The 14349-nt window shown below is 39.0% G+C and overlaps 1 long non-coding RNA gene across 1 annotated transcript in view; it reads right to left on the reverse strand.

Annotated features, from left to right (window-relative positions):
• Nucleotides 1-931: 931 nt before the first annotated feature.
• Nucleotides 932-14349, reverse strand: part of LOC124855020 — a 99504-nt gene continuing 86086 nt past the window's right edge. The window contains exons 2-3 of the long non-coding RNA XR_007034956.1: nt 6637-6760; nt 932-2172 (exon numbers count right to left, since the gene is read on the reverse strand). This is a non-coding gene — a long non-coding RNA (uncharacterized LOC124855020). The remainder of the gene's footprint in view (nt 2173-6636; nt 6761-14349) is intronic.

The raw sequence follows: 14349 nt of genomic DNA on the forward strand, positions 1-14349 counted from the left end.
TTGGTGCCTGACATTGAATTCAGATAAATATAACTGCATATCCACATGGGTTAAAGTATGATGAAAGATGGTTGAAGCAACGCCATCAGGCACAGCTTTCATTTGGAACAGGGTGTTCAGGTAAGCAGGGTGAAGCTGTTCAAACCACAGCACCACCGACAATGAGGCAGCGTCTGTGTTTACTGGAGTGTACTCTGTTACCTTGTATACTCCGTGTACCTTGTCTCTTTGCTTCTTTGTGCTGCTACGGACCATGGCAACAGTCCAGTTTAAATGGAATGAGTTTCGATATGAACTATTTTACCACCTTCATATGTTAACCACACAGTCACATTGGGATTCACTCAAGGATTTCTGATGCTTTTATTAAGTGATATTGTAAACAGTCCTGCTCGGCATGATGTAACTACTTACAAGCATCTTTCAAGAAATTAAACATAACAGGACTGACGAGATAATTTAAAGCAAGAAATGTGTGCAATGCATTGATTGAAGTATTCTTAATTTAAACAAGTCCAGGGATGGAAAATGTGCTGCTATGCTTTGTCGTAGACGTCAACGCTATCAGTACTGTTGGACAATTCTTTACTTTCTTCTATGTTGTTACTGCGCCTCTTGTCTGCGCTTGAGTCTCCCTCTCTTGTCTCCCTGTTTTGTCTTGATACGTCTTTTACACCATATGTTATGCATGTTGTGCTTGATATGCACTGATAGCTACAAATGGTCTTTTCTGTGTTATTGTCTGTTCAGATTAAAATCTGTCTTGATGCTGGAAAGGCAGCGCTCAATGGTGCAAAATGAAAAGAAAATGGGTGATTTACCTCAAATGCATTAAAAGAAAAGTAACAAGCCTGTTTTAGAAAAAATAAAGGAGTCTAAAGTACAGAAATGTGTGTTAAAATGGGAGTAAAAGTAAAAAGTTGTCAGAAAAATAAATGCTCAAATAAAGTATAGATACCTGAAAAACCTAATTAAATACTGTAACAAAGTATTTGTACTTTTTTATGTAAACTTAAGGATATTGATCTATTTGGTGTAACAGAGATGGGTAGCAACAGAGTATAATACAGTAGTTTTTTGCACTTGAAGGCATCAATAGCAAACTGTAAAAAGAGCATAGATATTCACACCCAGTGGTTAGGGTGCATGTGTTAGCAAACAGTTGCTCATTTACACTTCAGCCAACAGACAGCAACATTCAAACAAGAGGCTGCTCCTGGTCGAGGATTCTTCCTTCAAAAGGATGTTCTCTCATCTGTCACATCTCCTCTGTTTGCTCATTGCGGGAACTGTTGGGTTTCTCTATCAAATTGTTGGAATATTAATGTCTCTGCCTTACTAAGTAAAGTGTTTCCAGATAATTTATGTTGTGTTATACTAATAAAATTCAGTTGAACTGGCGTATTCAAGCCCCTTAGCTCAGTTTTGGTCTCCACCCTCTGAGAGAAATATCTGGTTCTTGAGCCACGTGATGGAACAAGACAGGACAAGATAAGCCTTTTTTAGTCCCTCTACGGGACAGTTTGCCTTGTTACAGCAGCAAAGGGAAAGTATAAATAGAAGCATCAGTAGATAAGTAATGAAATCATAAATAATTAAGCAAATACAAACACATTGAAATATAAAAAATAGCAATGCTATATACTATAGAAACAGAACTAATATAGTTTGAACAGAATATATTCAGTATGAACATACTGAACATTTCACAGCAAGAAAATGAGTATTGAAGTTATTCCTGAGTGAATGAATTCCCAGAGTGCTACGCTATGTTCGCAGGCTTCTTGCCATCTTTGTCTGTCTTCTTGTGGAGTCGTACAAGTGTACATACAGTTTGTTGTGTTTCTTGAAAGAAGAAAGTCAAGCAAGTCCAGTTGCCATGTACACTTGTACAACTCCTGAAGATGCCACGACCTGTATGACTTTGAATCTTCACAGATTTGTCTGTTTCCTGTTTGGTACTTGGTAAGTATCTTACAGTTAGTTTACCAGAGCTGAAAACAACGGTTGCAGCTGGAGACGACAATAAGAGCAGAGAAAGTGAGTAAAAAAGGTAAAGTGGGGAGTCATAAAACCAAAACTCTGGGCTGAATAAAGTGGAGAAGCATTGTAGAGCTGAGGGGAAGTGCAGAGTTGGTGATCACTCTCTGTGTGTCAGCAGCATCACCTTCCCTAGAACATAGAAAATATAAAAATGTGGATCAATGCAGCTTTAAGATCCAGCAGACATAAGCAGGGGAATTGAACATCTCAGTTAATTTATTTTTCTATCAGTCTTATCTAAGTTCTCAGTTCCTGAGAAAATCGTTTGGCTCTTTAGTTATCTACAGTTAAATACTGGGTCGTTGGTGAGAACCTTAAGACTCTGACTCTGATGTTAAAATTAAACAAGCAGCAAAAGTCTGCCACTTTCACAGCTGAAAACAAATACTCCAGCTCTTCCTGTTGTTTTTGGACTCATCTCATTTATATCTTGTCAGTATATTTATGAATTGGCATCATGAAGAGCAAAGCTGAAACATTTATTTCACACTAAAATATTTCAAGTTCACCAGTTCACATTGGTTTGTCTGCTCATGTCTTTGCACTGACCTTAAATGCGGTTGTTTTGTCTTTATAGTGTGAACACACCATAACTAAAAATGTTCCCTCTCGCAATCCAGAATATCAAAGATTTAAAACTGATCCAAGAAGAAGACGAAGGCATGGCAGAGTTTCTTTAATAAAACACTGCACTGATCAAATCAATCTATCAGTTTTTCCAACACGGCAACAACTCTGAAAGCTTGCTGCCTGAAGGTCTGTCATTGCTGGGTTTCCTAGTCATGGCAACAGCCTCCATCAGTGCATAATGTACACCCACACTGCTTAATTCCATTAAATTGTAGGTGCTCATCTAAAATTCAATGCATGTATTTTCCCTTGGCTCTACCTTTGAGCACTTTGCAAAACAGCATTTGCTCCACAAAGTTCTCCTCATTAACAAAACAAAGTGTAAACAAATGTTCAGGATTGGATCGAAGGAAAAGGGCTGCCTGTGGTTTTATTCAGCCAAAATGCAAAACACACCTGCATAGGAGGCTGAAATAACACGTCCAGGGTCATCTCACTGAATACAGAAACTTTACTAATTACCACACATTCAGCCACAAGTACAAAAAACCCACCAAATAACTGGCTGTGGTGTTTGGCTTGGATGAAACCCTGAAAACCTAGAGGCATCAATTGCACATGGCTGCTTATATGATCCAAATTAGCTGCTAGATTTTTAACAGCAGCTCTAAAGTACACCCTAACAGTCTTTGCCAGAAGTATAATTGTGTTTGAATATATGATTTCATTAGTAAGACAGGATATTGCTTACTGGTGCATTGAGCACAGTGCAGTGATTGACTGGCATAGACAATGAGCCACAGCTGCACTGCTCAGCAAACACATGTGAATGTAAAGAAAAGGCAGAACAGAGGAAAATACTCAGCTACACAGACAACCAATAATCTTGCCTAGTTTTTAAATGAACAATCCGTCCGCCGCAGTCAACAGCTGGGTCGCTTTCTCTACCAATATGTGATAGTGTTGATTATTCTGCACAATAATCGAGGACTGGGTCTTTAAAAAAGTCTTTGTTCTCCAAGTCTTCCTACATTCCTTATGTTCACTCCCTGCAAGATTCAGGTTCACAGCAAGAAGAGAGTATCGGGTAATGGAGGGGTCATCATCATTGTATGGTAAAAAAAACACAAACAACACATAATGAAAGCAGAAAAGCAACCAGGAAAAACACTCTGGCCTCTCGCCTTCTCACCATTAATGTAAACATCACACACCAGCACATCACACAAAACTACAAAGACCAATGTGACTGCATCGTTTCTGAGTGCAAAAACTATGTTGGAAATAAAGCTGTTGGTTTTTAATCTCATCAGTCATGATTTGCCTAATCCTCATCACTGCCCTGATGCAGTGGAGAAGAAATCATGAAACTGACTTATGAAAACCCATTTACACTTTGTATTAACATGTTTCTGGTTAATGATGTATGATCACAGCCTGTTTACACCTGTCGTAATGAGCACTTAAGAATTATGTTCTTCCACATAATGATCCGATCTCAGTGTAAAATGTAGCTGGCAGACTGCACTAACATGGTGCATCCTGGGAAGGCTCTGCCTATTTATTCCTAGCTGACAAAAGGGTCTTTCTGCTGTAGCAGGCCTGCACACAGAGCATATCATAAGAACCGTTCAGACACAAAGCGGTTTGCACTGCGCTGGTCACTGGGTTCAGAACTAAATAGGCAGAGTTTTAAATTTTTTCCTTTCTTTTTTTATTTAGTTTACACAGTTTCCTACCTACAACAAGCTATCTGAGTGTTAAAATACACCTGACATGCCTTCTTGACTCGATTTGTTGAAAAATATTATTCAAACTTGAGTCATAAAGGTCAGGGAACTCAGGAAAAGCTAACACTAAAACAATAATGTGGATACCTTACCCAATGGGTCCTGATGGACTGGACTGGGTTTGGTCACAAATTTTGAAACTATATTCATTGGCTGGGCTGATTTTTTTAACTAAGCACATTGTTATCAGGGAAAACAAGTAATAACCATGTGCTTCAGGGACAGGGTAACACAAACTCAGTGCAGCTTATATTAACAGCATTGGGCTTGGGTCAGGATGCTTGTCGGTTTGGGTCGGCCTGGTTAGTTGTACCTTGAGCTCAGACGGGTTCAGACAGAAAAATGCGGCAAAAGCTGCACTTGCAATATTTGCTTTTCCTCCATTATGCATTCCATGCCTGGCTTGATATTTAGTTTCTATTGGATACACGTATTTTTGTCACAGCACTTGTGCATTGCTAGCAAAAAAGAAATACATTCCATTGGGTTTCAGAGCCCAGGGGCGTCGTATTCTATGGGAAAAAGGCTCTTACACACCAAAAAATGTATATTTGCCTGTGTATGAACTAAAGTAGAGAAGGTAACTCAGAATGTGTCCGGAATTAATATAATACGAAGAATATAAACATTACAGATGCAAGACTGAGACGACCAGTAACATATTGTCTGGAGTGATGAGGCATTTCTCTATACACAACAAATCTGAAGTCTGGAGCTGTTCAACAGAACTCTGTTCCAACTTCCCCACACTCAACAAGCGATGCAGAGAGCACTATTAATATTTAATACATGTGTCTGAGAAGAAATAAAATGCACAATGGATGACTGATCACAACACCATCTATTCCAGCTCATCCATCTAATGGTGTGCTGGAAGTGTAATTATATGTATCTGTTTTTCAGCGAAAGGACTAATATGAGAACACATTCATGAGCAATCTGAAACTACTAATAAATTCACTGCGCACAGAGAAAAAAGGAAAAAGGGATGTAAATCATTTTCTTCTTCAATTATTTAATTCAAGTTTGAGTCCCTTGTTAAAAGGACCCTGACCACAGTAGAAACCTATTTATTAAATACACACCACTGGTTGTGACCCCTACATGATTTCAGCTTTCACTCGGTGTGTCTTAAAAACGAACATTTTTACAGCCACAGAAGTTATCATAAACTTTATTGCACTCGTGAGGTATAATCCACCTCTAAAACTGTGCTAGTGTTTTGCACAGTACTGCTCTATCCTATCCTTCAGCAAGATTACATTTAGAGACATTTCCTGAGCACAACATTGTTGTCATGATTAACTGCCCTGGTACAAATCAATATCGCCCACAGCGGGGACAAAAAATATGAGGGAAGAGAGACATGCAAGAATCTGTCGGAAATTCTGTGACCTTCAAATCACTAGATAACTCATAGCAAGTGACAGGAATCAATTTATATAGATGAGTCGACGGGGATGGAGGGCAAAAAGAAAAATGTTTGAAATCGTTACCTGGGAGCTGTGTTTGTACAACTGTTATCTTTGAGAACTGATTGCTTTTCATACACACACACACACACAAGCAAAATATACTGTTTTTTAAATGTCCTATCTGATTTGGACAATTCAGTTTTAGTCATGAAAAAGAACAACCCATGGAACAACAGTTCGTTCATTGCTAATGATGCATTTAACAGTGCAGCTTGTGGGATTCAACTTGTAACAATGTCATCATCAAAACAGAGGTGATGTACAAATGTTTCCCACACAAAACCTCCTATGAAGAAAGATTACGTTAGACTTGCTTGATGTATTATTCTGGATGACAAGGTGGCACGGGGAGGCCGTGGTTAGCACTGTTGCCTCTCAACATTAAGGATCCCGGTTCGAATCCCAGTTCTTTCTTTCTGTGTGGAGTTTGCATGTTTTCTCCTGGCTCTTCCTCCCCCAATCAACAGACATGCAGATTGGGGTTAGGTTGACTCTAAACTGACCATAAGTGTGAATGGTTGTGTGAAGTCTGTGATACACTGGCGACTTTTCAAGAATGTACCCTGCCTCTCACCCAATGTCAGCTTGGATTGGCTCCAGCCCGCCCCTCGAGACCCTCTAAGGATAAGCGGTTTAGATAATGGTGGATTGATGACATGGCTGGAGCATAAATAGGCTCTAGAAGTATTTTTGCAAAAGGTGAAAAGTGAAATTTTGAAAATCTAAAGCAGTTGTGTGATGAAAAACTCTTAACTCACCTACTGGCTTTTTCCAGGGTTCAAAACCAATATCTGTGGCATTCCTCAGCAAATGGTTTTGACTCATTTGTCATGGAGGTGGCTTTGTTGTCGTCATCATCAGACCGACATTACATAATTACACCTGAAACAGAAAACACCAGACCAGTTCAATGAACACCAGACCAAAGCCAGTATCAAGGGGTCAAGGGTCAGTGAAAAGTGGCTATTTCCCAATATTTACTTCTAAAAGAGAAAGGTTCATAAGAATGTGTAAACCTCATGCCTATTTCACAACTAGCCCTGGGTATTGTAAGAACGTGGAGATGGAAAATCATTATTCACAAAAAACATGGTTCATTTAGGTTATGAGTCATTTTCATTGACTGTGTATTTTGTTTTTCCAACATGGCAATTTGCAGAATGTCAATCAAATCGAGGCATGAACTAAATTTTGATTAATTGCTGATGAAGAATAGGAAACAGAGTATTGCAAGGTCACCTACTGCTCTCATAGACATATTATAGAGACATAGAACTTCAAATAATAAAAAGAAAGTTAGCATAGTTGGTAAATTCTGGCAAATTCTCGTGGTGCAGTGGTTATCACTGTTACCTCACAGCAAATACGCTTCTAGCTTTAAACCTGTTGGCTGACCGGGGCCTCTCTGTGTTTCTACATGTTCTCTCTGTGTCCGTGTGTTCTCTCCAGCTTCCTCCCACAGTATAAAGACAGGCAGCTTAGGTTAATTGGAATCTAAATTGTCCGTAGGTGTGAATGTGAGAGTGAATGGTTGTTTGTCTCTATATGTCATCCCTGTGGCTGGATGAATGGATAACAATGTGATAGCTAAGTGGGACATTTGTTTAGATTATCATACTGCATTTCTGTGCACTGACATCCACTCTGGTTCTGCAGACTCATCGTTCTTGTTCGACTGCCTCGCATTGAATTTCCGGAGAGCAAGGAAACACAAAAAAAATACTGTCAATTCTACATCAAACAGTGACTTTTAGTTTTTGCTCTGTATTGTCAGAAGTGACGAAAGTGTCTTAAGATTACAGAAGTTTCTTTATTTTGATTAAATGGTGACGATCAGTGAGTTCTGGGAAGGTAATTAACTAGAAGCAGCCGAATTGGAGACACTGCAAGTAAATATGGATGCACTGATCAATGCATCCAACGCTCCAAATGATGAATAAGTTAGGTGCTGCCTATGAAACTAAGTCAAAGTCAAGAATATATGCGTCCGCTCTCTTTCTTAAGGACATTTCAGTTGATCAGAAGAGATTTATTCTTTCTTTTTTTCCAACAACAGCAGACGGCTTTCCGCCGCAATTGATTGTGAAAAGTGGTTTGTCTCGCCTGTGAATCACTTTGTGGCTCATTTTACACTCTCTGAGTACGAGTGTAGAAAGTCAATTTATTTCCCCTAGATTGCAATTTCTCTTGTTTATGGTATGAAAATGAGTTTGTATCCAGATGAAAAGGAATCATATTCTAATTTGTTTGGAGCTTGCTTCAATGTGATAATGAGATTCTGTTGTACACCAGCAATTTTAATATATCTCCGGTGACAATGATGGAAAAAGCCACAACAATAAATACCAGAGCTGAAATCATCTCATTGCCTCATATGCTGCGTCCCAGATGTCTTTGTTTCTCCTGGTAATAACCTGCCCTGCTTTCAACCTTAAATTATGCGTAAAGCAGGGAGCGATAATGCTGTTTTTGTGTTATTTTATTTGCGCCCTGTTAAAGTTATGAGATCAATGTGTAACCAGAGCCCTCTGTCACAGCTGAATATTTAAACCAGCTTTTAAAACCCATTCAAGTGTGTAACAGATGGTTTCAAATTGGGAGGAACATTTATATCATTTTATATATATTTTTATTAGCAGTGAAGGCTATTTAAAGAGAGCAGTTATCATACCCACAGATGACAATTTAAAGAAATAAATGACTGGAGACACATAACAAATGCAAATGCCTTAACACAGGGCATGAGGGGTTACTGAATTATTTAACGAATATCAATTTGGCGTGAATCATAAACTCTGATCTTCACGGTCACTAGATTTCATCACAGTTAAACATGGAGAGAAGGTTTTTGACTCTAAGACAGTGACTATCGCCATCATCTTTAAAATGCCAAATAAAGGAATATCTTTGAGAGGAATGGTGATCCGTTTCTTCAGCAGAGTTCAGATATGTGTAGAATTAATGCCGAGGTGCACTCAGGCTGTTCCCAAAACCTCACCTAAAATCTCCAGTGTGTAAGATTTAGGTGAAAGGGATCTATTGGCAGAAATTGAATATAAAATAATCCTAGTAATGTTTTCACACGTGTGTTTCATCTAAATTGCACAAATTATTGTTTTCTTTACCCTCGAATGGGTCCTTCATATTTAAAAACTTTATATTTACATCAGGAGCCGGTCCTCTCTTCGGAGGCCGCCATGTTTTTAAAAGCCTAGACTAGACAAACTAAACACCTTTTAGCTGAAGGCTACCACAGGTTATCATTCATGTTTGGAAGGGGGGTGAGATGAGGGGTATTCAGCTGCAATATGAAACTTCACCACTAGATGTCACTTAATTCGATACACTGAACGTTTAATGTTTAGTTTTTTTCCTTTCAAATTTGTTCCCCAAACAGTAGATAACCCAGAATATAGGGTCCAGTGCTAATTAGTGACAGGATTGCAAAATGGATGCCAGATCCATGAGTATTTAAAGAATTATCCTATGATAGGCTCTGAAAACAATATCTTTGAGACACTACAGAACACATGGAGCTTAAAGAGCAATGTAATGGACGAGTGATTCCTACTTTTTAATGAATGAAAAGGTATGATATTATTGCTGCAGGTTTTCATTTTGCTGGAGGGAGCATTGCCCATTGCAAACCTGCCTGTTTGGAATGGCCCGTGTTAATGCTGGTCGCAGTTTTCTTTCTGAAACTGTATAATTGACCTGCAGTAAAGACCTGCTACTGTCCTCAGTCCACAGAACCCGAAGCTGCTACACCACTGCTGCAAAAAGAGCTTTTCACCTGTTAATTAAAACGTTCAGTAAAGCTGAACTCAGTACGCAGAACCCAAACTGTTGTTGCCGTTGTTTGGAGCACTTCCATTGTTGTGAACATGCTGTTCTCTTGATCAACAATGTTACACTGATGAGTCCCAGCTGCTGCTGCTGCTGCTGCTGCTACAGAGCACTGGTCGCCTGCTTAATGAACATTTCTTTATATTTAACATATTGTGTGTCCAAATTACAATTAATTTAACACTGCACTTCCTTATGCCAAGTGTGAGACCGATAAGATGAAGGGTTCTTGAAATGTGAAAACCACGGACAGACAAAGATTGCTGGAATTATAAGATAGATTTGAACACTTCCCTTCATTCAGCTTTTGAAAATATGAACACCATCCTTCTCAAAATACATTTATATACAAATTGAATTTGTGTATTTCAAATGATCGTTCCCCAAATAGCCATGGTGTTGCCACATACAAACAACTTGTCATCTTAAAGTCATTAGGAACGAGGTTGTTGTGACAAAGTAAAGGACTTAAAAAGATGCAGTTGGCTTCAAAAGTCCCAGATGTTGTTCACTGATACATTATGGATACAATGCTCTACAATCGTGATGTCTTTATTCCAATCAAAGCTGCTCAGTGGACACGTACAGTACGTGGAAAGAAACTTTTCAGAAACTTCTACAGGTCTTTCTTGGGCCAACAGAGCCAGTTGAGAGGGAGTATGTTAAACACTTCCTCTACCTGGCTGCCTGCAGACTCCCTGCACACTGGCATAAAATCATCTAGCGACACTACTCTTTGCAATCTTAAGTGGGCTGAATGGTATCAATTCTGATATTCACATGTGTACTTAGAGCTGCCCACTTGTAATTAGAGCACCTCATATGGAAAATGCCTGAACAGTGCATAGAACTACATTAAACAGACCTCAAAACCAAGTAGAGACGTAGGTAACATGTGAAGTATATATATAGAGAGAGAGAGAGGTACAGTCTTCTCATCATAAAGTAGAATTCTCTTCATGAATGTGTGATGGTCACATTTTGATTTAATCAGTGCACCAATGTTTACACCTTAGAATTACATCACATGGATGGAAACAAGTTTAATATCTGCACAGAAAACGATAGCAATCCATCCAAGAAGATATTTCAGCATGGATCAGAGGTGGACAAACCAACCGATGACAGACTGACATAGCCATCCAAAGACCCTCGCTCCTAGTGTGGCTTTACAGTGTTGAATAAATATTGCAGCTAAGAACTGCACCTAGAGGTTTTCCTTGATTTTATGGTCAGCACTGCTGCCCCTTTTTGTTTTTATGGTTTTGTTGTATTTCACTCTAAAGAAATTGAATTGACTTCAGATTGATGGATTTTGTTAAGACTACAATGTTTTTCCAATGCGACCAAAATGGATTTCTATTTACTGTACAAGTCTTTGCTGTCAAACACAGTGGTTAGAGTTTGTGCTCCCACCTATCTGCAAATACACCACAATGTATACAAGAGTAATGTTCCTTTAATGGAATCTACAGTGAAGTAAAAAAACACAACCACATTTAGTTTAAATGATGGGAACTGGTGTTAAAGAGTGTACATATTATTTTATTATGCCAAGAAAGTATGACTAGCTTATGCAGGGTTTTCCTTTATTTATCTAGACTATGTTATAATGGCTTCACAATGAACCAAAACGTTTTTTTACAGCTCTCATAATAAGACAAGACATCTCAATCTTTGCATGTAAAGCGATATTTGCCGGCATGCTCGTCCGCACTGTCGTGCTAATAATCCATAATGTTTTTACTGTCCATTCAGACAGTCAAACCTTATAGTTTCAGCTGCAGTTGTGGCATGCAATGCAGTTGTTTCTCTAAAGCAACAATTCATGCTGTAATCTGTTAACCTGTCACTCGAAATCTGTTGCTCATAAGTGTTACCTTTGTGCACATGCACGTGAATCCCTGGTACCCTCGTAGATTGAATTCATTCTGTTGGAAACGCTGCTTATATGTGTGAATCAGATTTACACCACACTATGACACCAAAAGCTGTGTGCTCTGCTGTTGAAAGTTGTGTGGCCATTCCTATGTTAATTATATAGCTTCAGTAGAATGGCACTCACATGTGTTTCACGCTTATGAGAGAAAAAAGTAAAAAAGGCAGTATTGTGATCATTCTCAATGTTAACACAAATTGAGTTGAATGGGTCAGTCTTTCACTCCTTTTTTTTTTTACACAAATGCACATCTTTAATTCTGGATTAATTCTACAGCACCTTCGTCTTTGTTGTACTTTACCAAGGCAACTCAGCAGACACGCAACCCAGATAATAATGTTACACCTCTTGAGCTTTCAAGGTGCCACTGCGAAGGTCTTTCTGACACCGCTGTGAAAACGTATTCATTAGGAGCCACAGTCAGACAAGGTTACAGAAACATTAAAGTGGTCTGTGAACACTGTGGAAATAGTTTGTCTGTAGGGTCAAGCCAACATTTTTCTCCTTCACTAGAAACTGAAGAACTGAAGTGATCTTGACAGGAGAAAACTATTCCGCTTCTTTCTTATGAAATTAGGATTGCTGTGAAATAAGAGTTTATTTATGACCTGTGATATCATTGAATTTCTACCTTACATACATGTATGGTCAAGTCTAGGGATGCACAATATTTAATCGGCTTGATAATGGGAATTATATATTATTATTTATTTATCTGAAACTACAGCCGATAAAACGTCCGATACACACAGCGCACCTGGTTGTGCTAATGACGTCATACATTTGTGACTGTCCATACCAGCGTGATGTGTTTACGTCGGAACTGAAAACTGCGTCGCCGGTATGGACTTTTTTACGAGAGTGTAGGATTGTAATTTGCAACCAATGTGGAAAGGTTCCTAGAGAGGGAAAAACATTTGCAAATTTTAACACTATTTTAAGTCACCTTAGAGTCAGAGCAGCAGTCCTATCCAACAGGCATTTCAGAACTACAGAAAGTTTGCTAGATAGAGTCCACAGGCTAAAGCAATTAATCAAATGGCACATTTGGAGCCCCGCTAAACTCTACCAAGTCGCCGCTTCTTTTCAGATATGTCCCTGCCTGCCCTATATGATCGCCGCAAACATTCATAGTCTGATAGATGTCAACCTAAGTTTTACCACGGACATATGAATCTTAGACGTCAGTCCAGTGAGTATTCCTGGTTTCATGGCTTGGTGGCTGGATGATGGATTTTGTAGCCAATGGTTTACTTAATTTATACTGCAAGGCTTTAGTAGAAGATGGACACGAAAGATGTGTGGGTAAACCAGGACAACATGGCTTACAATTTCAATATGAAACGGATATTGTTGCATGCACTCGCATACAGCCGCCTGTCAATTTTATAAGAGCCTTTATTTTTTAATGAAAGATGCACTTTATATTTGTAAGATTTATGTTACATGAAGGCCAAAGTATAGAGGAACCTTCCTTACTCTACCTCAACCTTTTTCCTTTTCTTTATTGAGCCTAAATGTCCTCTGATATCCTGCTCTGGACCCGCATTCCCACGGCGATCACAGCGGATATTTAGGCTAGAAACAGTGGCGGACTTAACCATTAGTCAAAGGTCGGCAATTGCCTTGGACCCCATAAAACACCTAATAAACTTATGGATAAGATTTTGTTTTACTCTTCGTTAATTCATCATGTCATTCTAAAAACCCATACGCTAAAATGGCAACAGAATGCCTATAATTCATGAGTAACTAGTGTCTCAGCAACCCCCCTCCCCCCTCAGTCCCCACTACAATGGACTATTCCATGAACGCATCTACGGAAGTGATTCAGGGCGTAAACAGAGACTGACGGGCAGTGTTGTGCCAGTTCACACTTAAAAGTAAGTAGTTCAAAGTTCATTTCATACAGATGAAAATGAACTAGTTCACGTTTATTTGTTCCGTTTTTTATTGGGATGATTTCTATGACAAACTTACGATCATGTATCGGTAACATCTGTCGTTACATCTGTGCTGTCCCATGACTGTAAAATCTGTTCAGATGTGAAAATCCCCTAGAGAGCAGCAGGCATTTTTACCCTCTTAACATTTGATGAAGGAATTGATGTACACTGGTGCACAGACGATGCAATGGAGAAGTAAACTGAAGAGTAGAGAGAGAATAGAGAGACGTTCCAAGAACTATTGCGAACGATTACCATCATTAATGGGCCAGCTACTTCAGTTCACTCACTTGCCCGGTTAGTGGCCACGTCACCAGGCACTCAATCCATAGATACCTGTGAGGCAAACTCAAAGAACGTCTAAAGGAGCTGAGATGTGAAATAGGACCATCGAGAGTGTGTTGATCCTGTTTTTCAATCCCAGGTTTAAAATCCCAGGTCAAAACTTTCCTTCATTCAACTACAAATTTTGCTCCAGTAAAGTCTGGCCCAGGGACATTTTATGCTCCATATTAGTTATAGATTCACATGACACATGGAAACAGCTTTTTACAAGTGATGACATTGTTTTATGAGTGTAGTTTGTTTTCCCTTGCTGTAAAGTCCCAGAGGAAGAAGGTACATGATTCTAAACGCTGCTGTGAGACCCAAAGCTGTTTGGAAACGTCATTAGCTCCAAGACTGTGCTTTGTAAACACTAAATTCAGTCTTTAACAGCAAATTTCCTGTTGCAATTGAAA

The sequence above is a fragment of the Hippoglossus stenolepis genome, chromosome 17 (assembly GCF_022539355.2).
Source record: "Hippoglossus stenolepis isolate QCI-W04-F060 chromosome 17, HSTE1.2, whole genome shotgun sequence".
NCBI classification, from domain to species: Eukaryota; Metazoa; Chordata; class Actinopteri; order Pleuronectiformes; family Pleuronectidae; genus Hippoglossus; species Hippoglossus stenolepis.